The sequence below is a fragment of the Saccostrea cucullata genome, unplaced genomic scaffold, assembly GCF_032062105.1.
Source record: "Saccostrea cucullata isolate Sc308-1 unplaced genomic scaffold, CSIRO_AGI_Scuc_v1 ctg3337, whole genome shotgun sequence".
Classification (NCBI taxonomy): Eukaryota; Metazoa; Mollusca; class Bivalvia; order Ostreida; family Ostreidae; genus Saccostrea; species Saccostrea cuccullata.
In genome coordinates, this window is record NW_026926010.1 from 35,983 (window position 1) to 50,507 (window position 14,525).

The window sequence follows — 14,525 nt, forward strand, 5'->3', positions numbered from 1 at the left end:
AACTATATGTCTCTAACTGATTGTCTCTATATCCCCTATCTCCGAGAACGCGTCCGTGCACTCCATATATATACATGTATGGGGCAGCTCCACCGGAGCTGCCAATACACAGCAGCTACCGGGGAGCTGCCGCTCCGCGGACACTTCAATTAGTAACATATATTAACTTTGAAATGCAATGGAAATATGAACTTAGCTATGTCAGTACTTATGGAAAAGGCCAGAAAAGCATATTTTAGGATTAAGAAAACCATTGGTTTGGATAATCCATGTAAACTTATGGAAAAACTTTTTGACTCAATTATAACACCAGTTCTTCTTTATTGCTCTGAGATCTGGGGTATTTATAATAACATTGGTGAAAATTCTATAATTGAAAAATTTCACATGAAGTTTATTAAGGAAATTTTAGGAGTACATTGTAAAACTACTAATGCTCCTTGCAGAGCAGATTTAGGTAGACAACCCCTGTGGACAAGAATACAATTTTCAAGTACATGTATAAAATTTTGGAACCATCTTATTACTTCCAAGAATACTTTAGCATTTAAAATCTATATAACAACAGTCAAAACAAACTCATGGACTAAAAATATTTTTTCAATTTTCAACAAGTTGGGATTTTCATTCATTACTAAAAAAGAAAATTCAATAAAACCACTTTTGAGAAGCATAAAACAAAGAATATCATATCAATGCATACAAGAGGAATATGCAAAGATTCATAATTCATCGAAACTAAAATTTTATCAATTTGCTTTTAATAATTTCAAACGATGCGGATACACTGATATATTAAAAAAGAAAACAGACAGATCAATTATTAGCAGATTGAGACTTAGTGCTCATAACCTTACAATAGAAAAAGGAAGACATTTTTCTATACCTACAGATAAAAGAATTTGTAATATATGTAACAGGGGAAGTTGAAGATGAATTTCATTTTCTTTTCATCTGCCATAAATACAATAACCATAGGTTAACTTTTGAAAGGAATTTGATGAATTTTTTCCATGGTAAAATATTGAATATGTCTAATACTCAAAAAGTTAAACTTTGCTTTAATAGCCATTGTCCAGAAGTACTGAAAATAACAAACTCATTTATTAAAAAATGTATTACATCTAGAAATGACTGCTTAACATAATTATTTTACAAATGATGTACAATTTAGCTATGATTATATATAGCCTTACATTCTATACCAGATTATTGTTTAAATATAATGAACAATTGATGATGTGCCTTTGCCAATTATTGTAATTGTGTTTGTGTTTGTGCCAATAGATATTTGTATTTATTTGTATTTGTATATACATTCTATTATACAAATACTTTACAACTCCCCCCCCCCGGCTAAGATTTTGACCCTGTTCAAAATAAATTATCGAAACAATATATATATATACATTGTATCACCAATTAAATATTTACATACAATTAAGAGTCAACTACAAGAAATTAGAAGAAGAAATCTCCATAGACGTTTCGGTCTCGGTGGCACTGAAAATGAATCGGAATTTCACACAACATATAACGAATAAGTCTGTCCATATCAATGGTGTTCTGATCTAAATTCAAACTAAAACACACATTTGTTTGTCTCTCGATTTCGGTATTTCCATTCGACATAACGGTAGTTGTTCGCGTTAATGATATTCAAAATGAATGAGCAATTGTCACTAGATTAACGTTTGCGGCACAATCACTGGTCTCGCTATTGTTTATGGAATGTCCGTTCTCTCTTTCACTTTCTTCTGCATCTGGTGTGTCCTCGTGTAAGAAATCGTCACTTCCCTCCACTTCTGGTGTGTCCTTGCGTAGTAGGTCATCCACAAAGTCATTACGTAATCCGTTCTCTGCCAGGAATTCCATTACATCCGAATTTACACTTATAATTTCCAAGGATTCGACCTCTGTCGGCTGCTTTTCAATGATTTCCTCATCTGATGAAATGTCCTCAAGTTCGGATGCATATATCGGCTGTGATTGGACATTTGTGGCGACATCAAGTGATCCCGTCAGATGAAATGTCTTCATATAAAGGGACATACACTGCTTTCTGATTTTTCTTCAGATCTTCTCTGCTTAATACCGTTCACGGTAGCTCAGTCGGTAGAGCGCTCGCTCCGTGATCGGGAGGTCGTGAGTTCGAATCTCGGCCGCGACTGACCTAGTCGTTAAAATGGGTAGCAACTGTTCCTTCGCCATGCGCTCGGAACTTTGAAGTGAAAGTTGCGGGTCCTTCAGATGAGACCTTAAAAACCGAGGCCCCGTGTCAGCGGCAGGCGTTGGCACGATAAAGATCCCCTACTGCTCAATGGCCCTGAGTGCCGAGTAAAGGTCAAAATTTGCCCTTCACCGGCATACGGTGACGTCTCCATATGAGTGAAAATTCTCGAGAGGGACGTTAAACAATATACAATCAATCAATCTCTGCTTAATTGTTATCTACTCGCTATTGTCACTTTGCCCATGCACACGTTTCAAATGTTTCTCTAAATTAAATTTCCTGGAAAATGGTCTACCACAAAAGTCACAGTGAAATATATTGACACATTCACTATGAATTTCCTTACAATGTTGTTTAAGCGTTTTTCGATTCTTAATAACTTGTCCACATATATTACAAAGCATCTGTATTCTTCTACATCCAAAAAAAAATATGGTCAGTCTCTGATTCGGCGCGGCACTTTTATAAGGCGCCGGCCCATGGTCCGCGTCGAGTGTCTGTCTGGAGTTTGGGTATTGCGCGTCTGACTTCTGTCGCGGTCTTCCCCAGCCTTAGCGCGGTCACTGTCGGTGGCGTCTTTTGAACTTTGTCTTTTCAGTTTTGGCGATTTCTTGGAGTCCTCTGCATTAGAATCCCTGTGTTTAGGCACAGGGATATTATTAGGCTCTTCGATCACTTGTTCTTTGGCGTTCACAGTTTGATTTACTAATTTCTCTAAATTGCGTTGTATTGTTTTTCTTGTGCGAAATGGTTTTATATTGTCCGCATGCACAGTCTTTAGTTTTGACGTCTTTGAATGCTGAATTTGAAATAGGATATTACTTTGGCGTTTCTGAACAACCCAAGGGTCAGTCCAATTCCGGGATAGTTTCATTTTTGTTCCTTTCATCTGTTTAGGTTGGTAAAGACGCACCACGTCGCCCACTTCATAATTTTTCTCTATAATGTTCTTGTTATACTGTTGTCTTTGCGTTTCAATCGAAGATCGCGTTGTCTCCCTGGCTAAATCATGAGCTTTTTCCAGACTTTCACACAATTTTGTCACATAATCCGTATAACACTCTATATCCTCATTTTGAAAATCACTAAAATCACATAACACAGACACTGGAATTGTCATTTCACATCCAAATATCATACGATATGGCGTTATTCCGGTGGTCTCGTGTACAGAAGTGTTATACGTCATACTTACAGCATCTATATATTTGTCCCAGTTTGTTTGTGGTAAGTTAACGAACTTTGATAACATTTCTTTGATGGTCCGATTGAGTCTTTCTACCATTCCGTCTGATCTTGGATGGAAGGCTGTTGTTCGAGTTTTTGAGATACACATTATTTCACAGAGTTAGGAAAATAATTGGCTCTCGAATTGACTTCCCTGATCCGTATGAATTTTTATCGGACATCCGTAACGTTTTATCCATCCCCGAAATATAGCGTCCGCTACTGTTTCGGCCTCCATGTTAGGTATTGGATAAATTTCTGTGTATTTTGAGAAATAATCCGCCACTACCAAAATATAGATAGCTTTCAGTACACCCATATTAACAAGAGTCATTTCCCGTTGGCCGCCATCTTGTGGGTCAACCAGTTAATTTTCCCTCTTTGTCCTACCAAATATAAGAGGGTGTAGTAGAAATATTTGGCGGAAAATCGTTATGGAATAAACATTATAAACATTATAAAATAAAGGAGGCTCTAACATATGTATAATTGCCAGAAAAACAATGCTTCCCAGCCCACAATAGCCAGTGTAAAAAGTTAAATTTGGATGAATTATGAAGGAATATGAGTATGTTGACCCACAATATGTTGGCCGAAGGGAAATAACTCTTGTTAATTTGGGTCTACTGAAAACTATCTATACATATTTCCGTTTTCAGACTTGGGAAATGGTCCTGCTAGATCAGCTGCTATCCTCTCGAATCGTCCACCTGCTACATAACTCTTCATGAAATGCCTCTTCTTTGTCTGTGGATTTTTCGTTTCCTCACAAATTTGACATAGTCACTGATATCACGATGAAAGTTAGGCCAATAATATGAACTTAAATCCGCTCTTTTCTTGGTTCTTGGAATTCCTTGATGTCCAGAAATAGGCGAATCATGGAAATGCCACAACAATGCATTTCTCAGAGATTTAGGTGTACAGATCCGTAAACGTATTGTATCATCCTGTATCCGCTTGATACACAACACACCCTCATGTATGGTGAGTAGTTCCAATCGTCCATACCAGAAACGACTCTCAGTGGGCATATGAAATAAAGTGTCGAATTTAGGCTTGTCTTTGCTCCCATATTTTTCAATCCAACTTAGAATAAATCCGATAAGTTTGTCCTCTATCTGACTTTTTCGAAGCCAATATAAGTCAAGTCTACATCGGGCTCAAGTTGCGGCTTTGCTCGTCTTGGTCTATTTTCTGTTCGTCCTTTTCCTGTTGCCTGATTGTTGTCACTTTCATTTGTGTTATACAAATAATGAATATCACATATAGCCTGAACAAAACACAAATCTGTCTCACACTGGTGTTTAGCCAAATCATTAATGTGATTTTCCGGGGCTCCATCTTATTTGTTATCTAATTTTCTTTTGCATTGTCTGCAAACTGTCTCATCCGAAGTCACAGTGATTCTAGATAAACCGTCTGCATTAGAATGTCGTTTCCCTGCACAATGAACAATTTTAAAATCAAACGGTCCTATTTGCTGTAGCCATCTACATATCTGTCCGTCTGGCTCTTTGAATCTGTGTAACCAAGTAAGAGATCCATGATCTGTGCGTAACACGAATTCCTTTCCAAACAGGTAATGTTTAAAGTATTTCATGAAATAAACTACGGCAAGCATTTCTTTACGTGTAACAATATATTGGTCCAAAGAAAAATAAATCTGTTCCATGTTTCAGATCCCTGTTCTAATCTCAAGTTTTGTCCGTCTTTGTTTTCCTCATCATACGGTGTACTGGTGCAAAATGGTGCCGGTCCTGCCGCACTTTCCCGAGCTGGTGGAGTATCTTCACTTTCATTAAAACTGTTAAGAAGAGATCTGCATGTGCTCCTCTGAAATCTAGGTGTTTCAGTCTCGTTTCCCTGCGTAAGCTCCATGCTTCTCGATGTATAAGTTGTCTGATCTCCTTCATTTTGGTGTTTTAACTTAACAACCGTAAGTTTTAATTCTGCATCCACAAGCTGGACACTTGTTATATCGGCTCAACACATTTCCATTTGAATTTTGAATGAAACACAAATTGTTTTTCTTATTAAACATTACAAAACAATTAGGACACTCTTTATGCAATGAGACGTCTATCCTTCCCAGTAAAACATAATTTCCGTTGTCATCTATATCGTACACATTCACACATCTTCGGGGATTTTCCTGAGCACTCATGTTAAAATGTTCACTTTGATTCACTAATATAACCAAAATTACGGCACACATTTTCATTTGAGAAATATCCAAATAATTTCACACTGTAAATCTCCGAGAATAAGAAAGATAAAACTCTCAAACATCCATTTGAATCACAAGATAAAAAGTGTTAATCCAAACACATTGTCACAATCACGGAGAAGAATATAATACTAATCCAATGAAAATTAAATCCATTTTCTAAACTGAGAAATAACATATCCCACCGCTGCCCCCAGTTGTAGCGGGACCGAGCGTGCGGTCCTTTATGCTATTTTAAAATCCTCCTTAGAATTAATTAAATTCCTCCTTTCGTAGCGTAATTAAAATTCTAGTTATAAGTTTACAAGTTTATTACATGTTTTAATAAATAATCACAATCACATTATGTATAACTTATCCAAAATATAATTTCACAAATCGTTAATCCACAAACTATATATCTCTCACTGATTGTCTCTATATCCATTATCTCCGAGAACGCGTGCCTGCACGCCCTATATAAACATGTTAGGGGCAGCTCCGGTGGAGCTGCCAATACACAGCAGCTACCGGGAAGCTGCCGCTCTGCGGACACTTCAATTACGTAACCAATATATACATTCTATTATATAAATACTTTACATTAAATATATTTCACAGAAATTTCTATTTTTAGTAACCACGGCAACACCGTTCAACGAAATCATAAACCGATATACAGAATTCTGTATCTTAGTGTAGTCTACTCGTTTGCCACGTTATTTTGAAATCAGACCAAAACTGTAGGAGGAGTAGCATTTTGAAAAATTGTTTACAGACAGACGGAGGCATTACTATCGCGTAAGCTCTTCTAGTCTCTGACCAGTAGAGCTAAAAATCAAAAAAGCCCAATCTTAACACCTCAACCCCTAACCCAGGTGCCAAAAATTCACAATTCCGGGAGAGGCACTCTATCTCATTATAAGTTTATACTTAGCTGTTTTATTCCCAGGAGCAAAGAAGAAAATGGATTTTCGATGTTGAAAACTGAACGTTCTCTCGATATGTTTCATAAAATAGATGTTAAAATTGCTTGCTATGATAAATACATTTCAACCTGTGTGTGTGTCATTTTTTTGTCGTAGTCTTTTGTATTAAATGCCTGTGTACCTATTAGACCTGTATACATATGAGATAAAAAGCTAAATTTAAATACTAACAAATACAAGGAATGTACACATAAGCTCTTTTCATCATTGACGTAAATGGAAACAAAACCGTAGGAGAAAAAAATAATAATATAGTAGGTATCAAATAAATTTTCTATTTCAAGTACATGTAAAAAGAAAATGTCAATGAGTTCCCATAGTACAATATGTATGACATAGTACAATAGATATCAAAATCAACTTGCTTTATATCACACGTAAGAGGAAAAAGCTAATGAAATTGATATATTTTAAAGTAAGCAAATAAGGATGTGTATATCTACTTCAGTTTCTAAAGAAATTGCGGGTTTTTGAAGTATTTTGTTTTCATGCTATGAGCCTATAATGAACTGTCAGTTAAAAAAAGTGTATTAGATACTCTTTGGAATAAATATTTAGGGATGGAAAAGAAGTAATTACCCCCCCCCCCCTTATCCGCATTTGTGTGGAATTTAAACTAGTTGACATATTAGCTGATGAAAGAAGGAAATCACAGTCTTGTTTAGCAGCATTATTTTGCAAACCGTTTTTGATAACACATCAATGTTAACACAGTTATTCATTATCTTGAAGGCTGGCTGACGTTTCTTTCATTTTCTTACGATATTACATGTATCAGAATACTTAACTATTTACGAATTCTCTTTGTCTGATCATGACAAGAAGCACAAAACGGTTTTGGCCGTTTACACCTGATCTAAACTCAACGTTTTAATAGATCATTGTTTGCTCTGCTCCCTTTTTATCGTTTCCATGGACTTTTGATCTTTATTATTGTCCCTTATATATTTGTTTAATTCATTTCTATTTATTTTTAAATAAGACTTTATTCATTATGCTAACATTTAAGAGAATGCTCTTTATCATTTTAAGAAATCTAAAGCATCTTACACTTTCAGCTTAACTTTACTGTTTTTTTTTTTAAAACAACCTGAAGTCAATATGTAATGCATAGCATAATTGAAACACACCTGTTTAGCATGTATCACCGTGGCTATCATGAAGGTAAGAAATGTATGAAAGAAATGCTCTTTCTCCTCATTAATATCATTTTTTTTTAATCTGAAGACCTTGTGTTTCTTGTATACATTGTATGAAAAATGTGAGCTACTAAGGAATCATCAGATTTCAACAGATTTTGTGATGGCTCAATTTTCTTGGAATTTGTCAATTGTGGGTACTTTTCATCCCGCAGGAATTAATTAACTATGATACAAAAGTGAATGCTTTGTGGGTACATGTATAAGAGAAAACTCGCAATTTCGTCACCGGGAACCTTTTAAATTTAATCAATTCACGAATTCTAATGATCACAGTTTCAAATACATTGATGATTGTAAACAAAACGAAGTTGGAAAGCGAATCATTTTCTCGCATTTTTTTCCCTCTGACATCAAAATTTATTTTGAATTACCGCTAGTTTGTAGAAAGGGCAAAATTCATTAAATTCTGAGTACCAACATTTTTTTCTGACCGCAATTGTGCTAAAGAACAATATTCACATATTGAATTGATATTATAATTCTAATCATTTACCAAATGATTGAAATGAGTGAGACTTGATTTGGAGGACTAAAACAATATTAACATTAAATACTACGTTATTTTCTGGAGATCATATCTAATATGTGACACCATCGTTAATGATTATATATTTAACGGTTTCAATTCATTTGATTTTTTCCTTGTAAAGTCAAATTAAAAATGTTATGATGAAAATTTAATTTGGGGTCAGATATTGATCATTTTAGAACCGTCTCTTAAATGCATTTAAAACAACGATTTCATACTTGCAATATTGCCAGTCCTATAGTAAATGTGAATGTGACTAATGCTGACGACTCTCTCTAGATCCACCCTCCACTCTGCTGTTTGCTGACCTGGACTAGATATTGTACACTGATCTCCTGGGGCTGCACGGTTAAAATATTCTCCATCTACTGCCTTCTGAGCTCCCCAGACAACTAGCCTATTTGGCCAACCATGACGCTGCCAGGTAGGTTTCCTTAACGCTAAGTTAACTTGTAATATAAGCAGAACAGATAAAGTATAAGCTTAGAGGAATTAACTTTTAATGTGTGTTTTTCTAGATCTGAAGTTATATATTCAGGCTAATTCCTTTAAAGCAGTTTACTATACTAAGAACCTGTATCTATTTCTGATGGCAAAGACTTTTTAAAAAAGAATTTGTAAAAGAGGTAAATAACTTACAATAACTGCAGTGTAGTCCTTCATATCCTGGTAAACAACCTTTCACACAGTCACCAGTTACGGCGTCACACTGCTGTCCCTGACATGTTATTGAACATGTCTTGTTACAATATTCTCCATATAATCCAGGGATCGGACAGCCTATATAACAAATCAATAATATAGGTAATTAATTTATTTGTAGCTTTTTCATGCCTCAAACTTTCAATTAAATCAGAAAAGGACGACATTGCCAAGGAAAATTCGCGCATATCATAAAGGATGTACATGGAAGTTACATCTATCTGTATCAGCTCTCCATAAACTTCCACTTCACAAAGTTCGTTGAATGCATACTGAGAATAGTAGGAAGGATAGACCACACTGCTAAGACGTTCGTTGTAGTATATAACATATCGTCCATACACGGAGCAGTTGATCTTCTGATCTTCTAAAGGTGTACCGCTAACTGTCTGTAATTCATGGAAACAGAGTTTTCCGTCCTCTTTTGACGTTGTGTTGGAGACATATAGGTAAAATCCAGCAAATCGTGAAGCGTACGAACCTTCATACAAAGATATTAATTTCATATCATATTCTTCCGACCATTTAGCTTTTTATTAATTTGATACCTTTTTGGAAAATCTTGTTCGTATGCGAATCTAAATCTAACTTAAAAATTAACATATACACACCAGGTTTATTATCCGTCCTGTAGAAGATGTTGATGTAGCTGATACTGACTACACTCTCTAGATCTACTCTCCATTCTGCCGTCTGTTGTCTGTCTGCTGATTGTGTACATTGGTTGCCTAGTACTCGGCGGTCAGTATAATTCCCATCCACAGCCTTGTCTGCTCCCCAGGCTTGTGAATAAGTTGTCCTTTGCCAGGCAGGTTTACGTAATGCTAAGTTGTCTTTAAAAAGACAATGTACAAATCAATTTATATCGTAATGCAATGATATATTTTTTATTTACAAAGAAAATGACAAAAATGAATTTATGACTTTTTTATTTTTCTGTCATAAGGAAACTTTATTATAAAAGATGAGACTTCAGGTGTTTTAATCGTTCATTTCCTTTCCTTTTATTTAATTTTTATTCTAGCCTCTCCTTAGTTAAATATCCAAAAAGGAACACAAATTATTTTTGGATAACCTGATTTGGTAAGATGACACACCCCTTTGACAACCAACTAAATCATATGTACCGATTCAATCCTCTCATTTCCAGTCCTTGGGATTTATCGAAAATTTAATATTTAATAAATCTTTATCTTTAACATCATACGGTAACTCAATCAAACAACATGTGAACAAGCATTGTGGTTGCTGTGTCTATGTATCACTTAATATCTCCCCTCGCTTTCCATCACTTCGGTTACTACGGTAGTATCGTTTCGCGGCAAATTTAAACTCATAAAAAGCAACGCTATTTTTTACTCAGAGTTGTATAGTGATTTTAAAATTTAGTTATATTGAATGACCCTGCTTAGCGGATCAAAAAACGTAAACTGACCCAAACCAGGTTAAAATCGAATAATTAAGCCAAGAAATAGAGTTATTCCTTAAAAACTTGTATCGAATTATTAATGTATTCTGTATATATGGATGTATATTTCCCATTTTTTTCGATAACCAAGCTTATAGAGCATGTATTCTAGAGGATAATTATTGAAACAAGGCAGGCTATTGACAAAAAAGTCGATGAAACAAAGATATCGATGTAAACAGTTTTCAAGTTTCAAACGATCATTTGGCAAGTTAAATGGTATGTATAATAGCCTTTTCAAATAATTCAATCTATTATTCTCTCTGCTGCCGATTGGCGTTTTCATACAATATTTAGGCTGTTATATAATACTGATTTCTCTTCGGATGTTTCTTATTTTCCCAATCATATCAAAGAGAGCATACGGCTGTTGTGATCTTTGGGCAGGAAATGATTACAATTTCATTATACCTGATCGTACTTTTGATGTCTCTGATATGCATGTTACCTCTGTTCTTTACAAATGTTTATCGCGTGAATGTTTGATTCATAATAGTATTTGTTTCATATATTATTATTAGCCTTCTTTGCGGAGTTCAAAACATTCCTATTTCCTTTCTTCTATTTCTTTTCATGTGTAAATTAAAATTTGTTTTTAATCAGTTATTGTAAAGAATGATACTACCCTAATCTTCAACTTCTACCCTAATCTCCTACTTCTACCCTAATCATCAACTTCTTTCTTTGACTATAGACATTTCACATGCAAGAATTAAGTAGTTTTCCAAAAAATCTCTATTACAGGAGCTTTGATGTAAATGAATATTTTGTGTAAATATTAGGCTGGGAAATAACAAAAATATATGTTCAGAACATTATAAATGTAATTAATATGCAATGAACAAACATAAAATTTGCGATTCTTACGATATGCATGAGTGCATGTTGTATACAATATGACGAAGGTGACATTATGAATAATTCTCTTCATTCTGTAAAAATGAAAACAAAAGTAATGATTATGATACACATAAAGTCTATTGATATTCAGGTAAACATGAAAACTAAAATTAATCAATTAAAGTTTGGTTTAAGATTTTTTTATTCTGCTTAAAGTGTCTGGCTTAAGGAGGCTGGAGGGTCAACAAATTATTCACAAATTAACCACCAGATTTCACTTATTTTCTTAGAAATGGTATATTAAGCAGTCAACTATCATTTGGCAAAGAAAAAATTTATACATTTTAGTTCTAAAATTTGATCATTTTTGTATATTTTTATATGGAGCTCTTCTTTTAAAGGAGATAGTAATAGTCTGAAAATGGCTGCCACCCCGAGGTTCTTTAATTCTACCATGTAACGTACCTATAGTTTAAGAAAGAAGTTGGAAATCAGTATGGAAATAAAAGTATAATCTTACCTCAAGAACGTATATATCATGATGATAAAAATAAAATTAATATCTGATGAAGACCGGGAAGTCAATTACAAACTAGGCACTATCATAAAGAATGATATCCTTCACATGACTATTTTGAAAGATGCGCAAAAAGTAGAGCATTTATACTAGCTAAATTGTATCTAACTAAAATGATATGTTTAGCTTAATTTAAGCTATCATCGCTCCCGTGACTCCCTTTAAAATTCAAATTAAGGATGCGATAATAAGTGTACGTACGGGTCGATTGTCACACAATGAGAGAAAATTAATATCAAATTTGACACCTGGATACGGAAATCTTCCCCTCTTTTATATTGGTGTGCTTTGTATCTATTTTTTGCACTGTGGTTTTAAAATCAAATTAAGTCAGGTATTTATGCAAGGGATATATGAGGAAATTTTGTGCAAGTTACTAGTGGTGAAAACGAACTTTATATTATTAAAGATTGATTTTGAAGTGACTATGTTAAAATAAAAAAGTTATTATGTATCAAAGCTTTCTCCATTCTCAACACAAAATGTTTACAAACAGTAGATCAAAGAGCCATCAGCACTTACAGTAGATATTGAAATTTTTTAATATATCAGTAAGAGCGCTTTCAGCGTAACCATGTTCGTGCAAAAACCTTGAAAATACAGAAGCCCTGGCGATTCATTCTTGCTTGAAAGATTGCTTATGTTGCAGGGGAATGTCATGATTTTACTAAACATCACGTCTCGAGTTTCTGGAAGCTCAAAGAAAAAGTATATAATTCATTTCCTGATTATGAAAAGAGGGGAAGAATATGATTTTATAGTTTACATGAAGATTATTTGAAATCCTTAAACAACACCAGAGGGTTTGTACTGATTTTGATGCAGTGTTTTTCTGGCAAATGTAAAGACTTAGTTTATCAGGAGAAAACTGTTATGTCAAATGCATGGCGTATAGGTCTAAAATTGAGTGTATTTTGAAGTAATGCATAACAAAATATTTGCATATTCTCTGCTCTCTCCCACTATGAACATGTAGTCATCAATTGCGTTCATAGGACTATAGACGCAACTGCAGCTACTATGAGTGCAATTGCTCCATCACACTCGTGTAGAACAATCTCCACTATTGCTATATAACGTGTTGAGAAGTATATATATGAAATGTTTCATAGGAGGAATAAAAATGAGTTTTTAATAATATTCTTTGAAAAAAAGGAAATTCAGAATATTTAAAATTGCTGATTTATATCTTAAAAAATTCAATTTTGGTCAATGTATTTAATTGTATCATAAAACTTTTTTAAAATTGTAGAGAACTGCCCTATTTTTATTTTTTGTGTCATGCATATTTGAACAAAGAACGATAACTCTTCACACTTGGGTAATAACATTCAGAAAGAGAAAATTCCTATTTCAAAAATGATTTTAGCTATTAAAAATAAATAGAAAAACTAAAAAAAATATAGAAAAGCATTCTTGAGTAATAATCATTATAAAAGCATTCTCATTTTTCATCATAGTGTTAAATTATATGTTGATTTTTGTCAGAGGGTTTTAATAACGTTGATCGATGACGTCACAACTGCATCAAAACAAAAATGTGATGACGGCGCTGCTTGTATCCATATAACTGTGTTTAAGAGGGAAATACTTTATAAATATGTTTGTGATTTATTAGAGAAAAGGAGCATTAATCAGGTTTACTGATTCTAAAGCCGTATGTTTTTCTTTACTGAAGACAAGAAGCTGCGTCATTATGTAAGTCAGGATTTCCTCTGATGTTCTCGAAAAAAAAAATCAAAGAATGCAAATATAAGTAATAAACAACGATTATTCAGTGAACATGGCATTATGAATAGCAATAGCTCTGCTGGCATATTTTTCCATGATGCGCTAGCGCGCATCATGGAATATGCCAGCAGAGCAATTGCTATTCATAATGCCATGTTCACTGAATAACGTTGTTTATTTCTTAAATAAGTGTTTTGCGTAACTTATAATATAACATTGTTAAGAAAAAAAAGACTTTTTATCCATTTTTTTTTCAAATATATTTAGATTGTTATTAGGCATTTGATTTCAATCTGAATTTAATAAGGAAGTATTTCGTATACATCCAGAAAACAAAGAAATGTCATTGAAGATGACTGATAAACAAGAGATCCTTACTACTTCAAGGTTCTTTGTGCTACCCACTATCGATGTATGATGCATGTACGCATGAATTAGCATGTATTTGCATATTGGATAAGAAGGTAGGAATTTTGAAACCGAAAAGAAAAGGTATGGTAGCGGCCAAATCTGGCCCCTTATTTGATTTAAAAATCACAACACAGTTCAAAGTGTGATTGTTCGTTGTTAAGAAGTAAAAGCGATGCTTGTTTCAAAAGCAGCACTAATTTTGATTCAAAGATAACACAGACAGTTGTAATGAAATTAATTTTTATTTATAAAGCACATTTTTACAACAACACTTCTATTCTCAATGACCGTGTAGTGTAGGGCAGCGACGCGAGAATTCCATCGGCATCGAAAGCAAGTTTTTTGACTTGCCTAGATAGCCGAGTGGTCTAGCGCGCTGTTCCTGCACTGCTAGGAGACAGATTCCG